Source organism: Trifolium pratense, linkage group LG2 (genome assembly GCF_020283565.1).
Source record: "Trifolium pratense cultivar HEN17-A07 linkage group LG2, ARS_RC_1.1, whole genome shotgun sequence".
In the NCBI taxonomy this organism is placed as follows: Eukaryota; Viridiplantae; Streptophyta; class Magnoliopsida; order Fabales; family Fabaceae; genus Trifolium; species Trifolium pratense.
Window position 1 is genome coordinate 6,878,505 of NC_060060.1, and position 8,564 is coordinate 6,887,068.

An 8,564-nucleotide genomic window follows, 5' to 3' on the forward strand; every position below is an offset into this window, starting at 1 on the left:
GCTTTTATCTTCTGAGCTTTTCTTCCCAGATCCTGAGGAACTTGGTTCCTCTGAGTTGTCATTTCCCAAATCTCTCAGATTATTATCCTCATCTTCCAGAGTACCAAATTTCTTTCCTTCTTCACTCTGAGGTACAACATAGTAAACCCAAGATTTTCCAACCTTTTTGGGATAGGTCTTTAGCTTTGAATATGTTCTACCATATTCATAGCCAAGTCCCTCTCCTCTATGTCTCATGACATTATAAACAAGATTAGCAGCTTTGCTCTTACCAAGGTTGAGATGCACAAACTGTTGAAGAGCCATTTCTTGCTCATCAGTAGGTTTGTGACACACAGCACAACCCTTTTCAAGATCATTTACTCTATTCAGAGTTTCTTGATATAGACCTTGAAAATGTTCTGCTTGTTCAGTCAGAGTGTTAAGGTTTTCTTGTAAAACTTTTTGTTTACTTAACACTCTGAGATGTTTCTCAATGACCTTGTTAAGTGCAGTTATAAGTTGAGATTTAGAACAGTCAGAAAATACCTCATCAGTTACTTCTGAATCTGATTCTGATTCATCGTCTGAGTCTACATCTGAGTCAGTTGAAGCCATCAGGGCTAGATTTGCTTCTTCTTCTTCCTCAACTTCTTCCTCAGATGATAGCTCTTCAAAAGTAGCCATCAGACTCTTTCTCAATTTACTCTTGAATTGTTGCTTCTTTGAGCTGTATCTTTTGCTTTTGTCTTTAGCAGACATTTCTGGACAATCAGCAATAAAGTGTCCTGGCTTCTTACAGTTGAAGCAGTTCTTCTGATCATCCTTTTTGCTGACAAAATTTCTGGAGCTGTTTCCTCTGAAATTTCTTTTGTTAAATCTGTTCCATTGCTGAAACTTGGTGAATAACGCAAACTCATCCTCATTCATCTCATCCTCTTGACCATCAGCAGAAGATTCTTCTTCAATATCAAGAAGCTGAGTCTTAAGAGCCTTAGAAGTAGTCTTAGTTGACTGTAAAGCCACTGACTTAGACTTCTTCTTAGTTTCTGAGTCAGCATCCAGAACCATCTCATGGCTTCTGAGATTGCTTATCAGAGCTTCAAGACTCAGAGTCTTGAGATTTTGAGCTTCCTCTATTGCAGTGACCTTGGGTCTCCAAGCAATAGGAAGACTTCTCAGAATCTTCTGAACATGGTCATAGGTAGAATAACTTCTCTTAAGAGCTTTAAGACCAGATACAAGGATTTGAAACCTTGTAAACATAGTCTCAATGTTTTCATCTTGTTGCATAGTGAAAAGTTCATATTGTCTTATCAAAAGACTAGCTTTAGCCTCTTGAACCTTTTCATTACCATCATAGGTAGCACACATAGAATCAAAGATAGATTTAGCAGTAGACTTGTTCTCTATTCTGACATAGTCCTCATGTCTAATAGCACCAACAACAATGTCCTTTACTCTATGATGTTTTGTGTAGATTTTTAGGTTAGCTGGTGTGAGTAACTTTCTATTCTCCATGGACAACCTACCATGTTCATTCAAGTTTTCAAAAGTTACTCCCAACTCAACCAAATCCCACAACTCATGATCAATAGCAGTAATATTGCTATACAGTCTCTCTTTCCACCACTCAAATAATGAAGCATCACCATTGAATATAGGGGCTTTTCTATTGCCACTATGTTCATGTGATTCATTACTTAAGTAGTCATAACCAAAAGCATTTCTAGGACCACCACCAGCTCCACTGGCCTCACCTTCACCAGTAGTTCTAGTACTACTATCATCTCCTCCAGACATAGTGTTCTCACAAGATCTTTACTGTCTCACTGTTAAGTGAAAGTAACAGACCAGGTGCTCTGATACCAATTGAAGGTGTGAAAACACAAGAAGGGGGGGGGGTTGAATTGTGTTTTAGCTAAGTTAAAACTTTTTCAAGTTCTTAACTCAACTATGTTCGCAGCGGATAAATAACACAAATAATAATAAGAGAGAGAGAGAAAAGCACACAAGCAGTTTATACTGGTTCCTCTCACAAAACGAGAGTAGTCCAGTCCCCTTGCACTTCCAAGGGAGTTCACTATAATCACACAAGATTACACCTGCTCAAGCACACAAGCAAGAGACTTCACAACTATGCTCAAGCACACAAGCTTAAGACTTCACACTTAAACACACAAGTTTAAGTCTCACACTTAAGCACACAAGCTTAAGTTACACACGTAACAATAAAGTATATAAAAATATACAAGTGCTCTTAGATGAACCTAAAGAGAGCAAATACAAGTATTACAAAGTATTTGGCTAAAGTGCAAAAACACTTGAGAAAGATTCAGAGCTTGTATATCACAGAGTTCAGAGTTTGTTCAGCGCACGTTCAATTCTTGATAATTGTATATATTTGTTGTAGCTGAATCTTCTAGTATATATACCACTAGAAAAGAGTCGTTGCAAGAGAACCGTTGGAGTTGATAAACTTTTGTCTTCAAGCAGTCTGTCTTGATGCAGTTGGTTGTATCCAAAACTAAGAAAGAGTTTCAGGTACTTTGACTACTGCAGAGTGGACTTTCCTTATTCAGCTAACAAAACTGAAGACCCACGTTCTCAAGACAGGACAGACAAAACAGAGGTAGCTGAACTGATCAGGCTTGAAAGGTCCTTTTCTCCATTGGTAGAAGAGTTGACTGGTGAAAGGAATCTTCACAGCTTTCAAAGAGATCTTCAGAGTTTGATGAAGCTCGTAGACAGACAGAAGTACTGAAGTCTTCATCCTCTGAACGTTGTAACCTCTGAAGTCCAACATCTTCTGAGCGCTTGTGAACTTCTGAATTCACATCCTCTGAACTTCACTCAGGACTTTAAATGATGCTTATATCTGCGCACTTAAAGTAAATTTTTAGTCCTTCCAATTGTTAATTAAAACTTTGTTATCATCAAAACCTTTATAGATTTAGGGGCAAACATTTTTAAATCAATTTTGTTCCAACAATCTTTTGAAGATTTGGCTTTGGATTTTACTTTGATTGAGTAGGTAGTTCACGCGGTAGGGGTTTTGTAATTTGGTCTCCTGTGTAGTTTGGGTAGCTCTTTTGATGGTTGTAGGTGGTGATTAGCACCCTTTTCCCCCCAAAAGAAGGGTTTTTTGTGGTTTCTAGGCGAGAAATCGCTTGTTTTCACCAACTGACGGTTGGGTTTTAGCTTAGAACAGTGTCGAGCACCATATGCATTTCGTGCTCGATTGTTTACATGAATTTCGCGTTCGGAGAGATGATTTGTCACCTTTAGTTTCCGCGTAATCTTTTGTTTGAGATCCTCGCCCTTTCGCTTGATTTGGCGGTGGGAGGGTGGATTTGAATGTCGAATTCATTTTTCCTTCCTCTGCTTTTTCAGGTTTTCTAGATGGCTGAGGGATCTCAAAGTGACTTCACGTTCATAGATCAACAGCCTTCCTCATCAATTCGCATCCGAGCCGACGTTTCATGGGTGGCGGATGAACCCCGAGAGACGGAGTCGGTTTATCAGGATTGCGAGAGTGACATCCCAGAGACGATGTGCACGGATATTCAGACTCCTCCTACCGAAGACTTCGAGGTGCGGATTCCCACTGCTCGCCACAGGATCTGCGGCAATTGGGCTTGGGGAACGATCCCCATGTACGAGATTGCCTTCAAGCATCTGGGAATTCGGCTGCCCTTCACAGATCTGGAGGTGTCCATTTTTCGTCATCTTCGGTTGGCTCCCTCTCAACTTCACCCGAACTCATTGGCCTTTATCAAGGCTTTTGAAAAAACTGCCGAGTATTTGGGTTTGGGCCCCACCTTGCCTTTATTCTTCTACCATTTTGGCCTTCAACGAAGCTGTCCTCGGGGGGAACAGGCGAAAGGGAAGCTCGTGAAGGGAGCCCCGGTACCGGATACCAAGCATGGATGGGTTTCTTTGAGGCAACGGAAACGCCTCTTTGACATGTTCGACGAGTCGGTACGGGGGTTTAAGTCCGTTTTTTATGGAGTTAGGCCAATAACGACGAAAGGTTGGAACAATTTCGTTCGTAGGGGGCATCGAATTGATGAGCTGGGACAGGAAGTGCTTGACGAGCAGGGGCTCCCTATCGAGGAGGATTTTGCCAGATTTCCTTTCTATTGGCGCAGGGATCATTATTCCATGTCGACTAAAGAATTCGTGTTTACGCTGGGAGCGTTGTCAGCTGAGGAGAGAGCTGACTATAAAAAATTATTAGAGTTTGTGGAGGGCTTGCCTCCATTCCTTCTGAGTGACTCGAATGGCGAGCCTTTGCTTGGGGAAGATGGTCGAAGGTTGACCTGCCCGAAGGTGATCGCTACGAAAGAGTTGCTCGCTTGCGACACCTCGGAGGAATTGACCGTTTTTTGGAGTATGCTCGTAGCTTTCTTTTATTTATTTCTTACCAACTGTTTTCACTTCTTTTATTTGCTCGCCTTTCGTTTTGCTGACTTGCTCTTGTTTGTGTAGGTACAATGACCAGTGGATCTGCCGCTCTCCGCAAAGCTCGTGCTGCTAAGAACAAGAGGGAGGCGAGCAGTGCTGCTGCAACTTCTTCTGCCCCTCACTCTCCCACAGCTTCCAACGTGGATCGCTCGAAGAGGACTCGACTGGAGGAGGAAACCTCTTCTCGTCAGGATCATGTGGTTGTGGATCTTTCTGGCCAGGATGATCCTCCTCTCCCTGGTCCTCACAGGTTGACTGCTGGCCTTCCTGCCGACGATTTTGTCCTCCCTCCACTTTATGCTCATACCGAGCTACTGACCGGGGTTACAAAAGTGAAGATTAACCCAGCGGATGAAGCCATCCTATCGGATATGGGTCCCGAGGCTCTTCGGGCCGAGATAGCCGCTCAGTCCATGGCTCTGCTCAAATTGGTCGAGGTGGCGACTTTTTTGAATGGTCGGGAGTGCAGGTATTTGGAGGAGAGGGACGAAGCTCGCAAGGAGTTGCCTTCGTTGCAGCGGAGGTTGGCAGAATCCGAGGCCTCCTGCGAGGTGTTCAGGGAGGAGCGCAAGACCCTCTCAGCCAATCTCAAGGAAGCGGAGGATAGGCTCAAGACAGTGTCCGAGGAGAGGGATAGTGCCGTGCAGAAGGTTGATGAGCAGAAGGGTTTGATTGGCGAGCTGGAAGGAAAATTGGAGAGGCTCCAAGTCACCGGGGTTGTTGAAGATCGGGAGAAGGAGCTCGATCCTCAAGGGGAGTATGCTTCCTCCTCTCGTGTTGATCTGATCGCCAAGATCCAGGAGCTCGAGTCCAACATGGTGGCTGCTGCAGCTTTTAGTTTCAACAACGCGGTGGCTCAGCTCAGGATTCTCAACCCCGGTTTGAACGAGGAGGGTTTAGATGAGGAGAAGGAGGTGAGAGATGGAGCTATTGTCACCCCTCCTGATGATGAAGTGTAAATTTATTTCTTCTTCTTTGTTTTGCTCGGGCACTTGCCCTTTTTGATGTAACCGACACTTATGGCCCTTCAGGGTCTTTAACTATCAGTATTTTGATTTATTCTCTTGCCTTTTTACCTTTATCTCATATCTAGACTTAGGCTTTGTATGGCGATGTTTTCAATTTCCTCTGGGTGTCGAATCGGCCGTTCGTACGCTTCACCGTTTTTAGGTTCGTGCCTTGATTATTATTTTTTCGTAGCGACGACCTGTATTCCTGTGCTCGACTAGCTTTGAGGTTTTTAACTTAATAAATTTCCAAACATTCTATGCGCCGAGCTATGTATTTCTTCGCGCTAGTGTGTGTCTGGACGGTGGTCATCGTTATGATAGCTGGTACCATTGATGCCGAGCTTAGAAGGTGCGGGGGAACCATTCTAAGTGTTTGGAGATGTTAATCCAAACTAACAACGAGGAGAGGGGCTGCTGTTAAGCTTTCCTCCTCAGGGTGTGAACATCCCATCGCGAGCTGGGGTTCTACCGGACGTGTACTACGGCGATGGTGTTCCGTGGTCTAGAACTATCCTCGCCAACATCATCGAGTTCCAAATGCCTCGACTTTGTTTTATATTTTAAGATTCATGCCCGTACCTAAGCACTCCTCCGTTGTATAGGCGTGCTTCTCATGGGCGAAGACACAGCCTTCGTCGAGGGATGGCTTGGAGCTTCCCTCAACTGTAGTATTGTTTGAGCTTTTCGGCATTCCAAGGTCGTGGAACTTCTTTCCCGTAAAGATCTTCCAAATAATAAGCACCGTTTTCGGTTTTGGCTCGAACACGATAAGGTCCCTCCCAATTTGCCGCGAGTTTACCTTCGCGAGAATCTTTTTGGTTGCGTCGGAGTACTAGTGTCCCAACGTCAAATTCTCGCTTGATGACCTTTTTGTCATGTCGTTTTGCTATTTTTTGTTTCAAAGTAGCTTCTCGGAGGGCCGCGCCTTCTCGGAGTTCCTCCAAAAGGTCGAGCTCCTCTCTGAGCATCTCGTGGTTGTCTTCCCCTTCGAGAGGTACTTCTGTTCGGAAGGAGGATGCTCCGGTTTCTACTGGAATTACGGCCTCTGTTCCGTACGTCAGTCGGAAGGGCGTTTCTCCCGTTGTAGAATGTGGAGTGGTTCGGTAAGACCAGAGTACGCTGTGTAGTTCTTCTGTCCATTTTCCCTTTGCTTCATCCAACCTTCTTTTGAGTCCTCGTAGTATAACCCTATTTGCAGCTTCGGCTTGGCCGTTCGTTTGAGGGTGTTCGACAGAGGTGAAATGTTGGGTTGTACCTATTTTCTCCATGAATTCTCGCACTTTCTTGTCTGTGAATTGAGTCCCGTTATCTGTAACGACAACTTGAGGGATCCCAAACCTCGCAAGTATATTGCGTTTGAAGAATCGTAACACGTTGAATGTTGTGATGTGGGCGAGAGGTTCGGCTTCGATCCATTTCGTGAAGTAGTCGACAGCCACTATTAAGTATTTATTTTGTCCTGCTGCCGTTGGAAACGGTCCTAAGAGGTCCATCCCCCACCAAGAAAACGGCCACGGGGATGATAGCGTCTTTAGCTCGTTTGGAGGGGCCAAGTGCATATCTCCGTGGCGTTGGCATTTGTCGCATTTTTTGACATGCTCTTTTGCGTCTGCTTGCATGGTAGGCCAATAGAATCCTGCTCGCAAGGCCTTTCTGGCCAAGGAGCGTCCACCGATGTGCTGACCGTTTATTCCTTCGTGGATCTCGCCAAGGATCGAGGCTACCTCGCTTTCCTCGACACACCTTAGCAGAGGGATGGAGAATCCTCGGCGGTACATTTTTCCATTTAGGATTACATATGCGCAGGCTCTTCTTTTTACCTTAGCCGCCTCTTTCTTATCAAGTGGGAGGTTTCCAGTGTTCAGAAATTCGAACACGGGTGTCATCCAGCTGTTGGCGTTGATCTCGCATATCAGGAATACCTCGGCGGATTTTACTATGCTTGGTTTGGATAGCGTTTCCTGAATAAGCGATTGATTTCCGCCTTTCTTTTTCTTAGTGCTTGCGAGCTTTGATAAGATATCTGCTCTTGCATTGTGTTCGCGAAGAACGTGCTTGATTTCGGTTTGTCTGAATTTGGTTAATTTTTCTTTGATCAAGTTTAAATATTCCGTGAGTCGCTCGTCTTTTGTTTGGTATTCCCCGGTTATTTGTGATGCAACGAGCTGTGAATCCGTGAATATCTTAATTTCCTCGGCTTCCATATCCTGAGCCAGCCTTAATCCTGCCAAGAAAGCTTCGTACTCGGCTTGGTTGTTTGTGGTTGGAAAGGCGAGCTCGAGTGAAACTTCTATGAGCGCTCCTTCACCGCTCTCGAGTATGATACCTGCGCCACTCCCTTGTGGATTTGAGGATCCATCTACGAAGATGGTCCATTTGTTTTTATCCGGGGTAGATGACGTGGTCATTTCGGCTATGAAGTCTGCTAGCACTTGGGCTTTTAAAGCCTTTCTGCTTTCGAAAAAGATTTCGAATTCGGACAACTCGAGCGACCATTTTAGCATTCGTCCTGTCATATCTGGCCTCGCGAGGAGTTGCTTAATTGGTTGATCAGTCCGGACAACGATGGAGTGAGCTAAGAAATAGTGTCTTAGTTTCCTCGCAGCCATGACTACTGCTAAGGCCGTTTTTTCAATCTGTAAATACCGGAGTTCTGGTCCTTGCAGAGCCTTACTCACGAAATAGACGGGTTTTTGCCCTTGCTCGGTTTCTCTTATGAGAACGGCGCTGATGGCCTCCGATGCTACGGCGAGATAAAGATATAATGTCTCCCCTTCGTTGGGTCGTGTTAGGACTGGAGGTTCGGATAGTGCTCGTTTTAAATGTTGTAGCGCATCCTCGCATTCCTTTGTCCATTCAAATGCGGATTCTTTTCGAAGTAATTTGAATAAAGGTAGCGCGTGTTGAGCGGATTTCGCGACAAAACGAGATAAGGCTGTGAGCATCCCGTTTAATGATTGGATTGATTTCTTTGAGTCCGGCGTAGGGAATTCAAAGAATGCTCTGCATTTATCGGGGTTAGCTTCGATTCCTCTTTCGGTTAAGTAAAACCCGAGGAATTTCCCAGCTTTTACGCCGAACGTGCATTTTTCAGGATTGAATCTCATG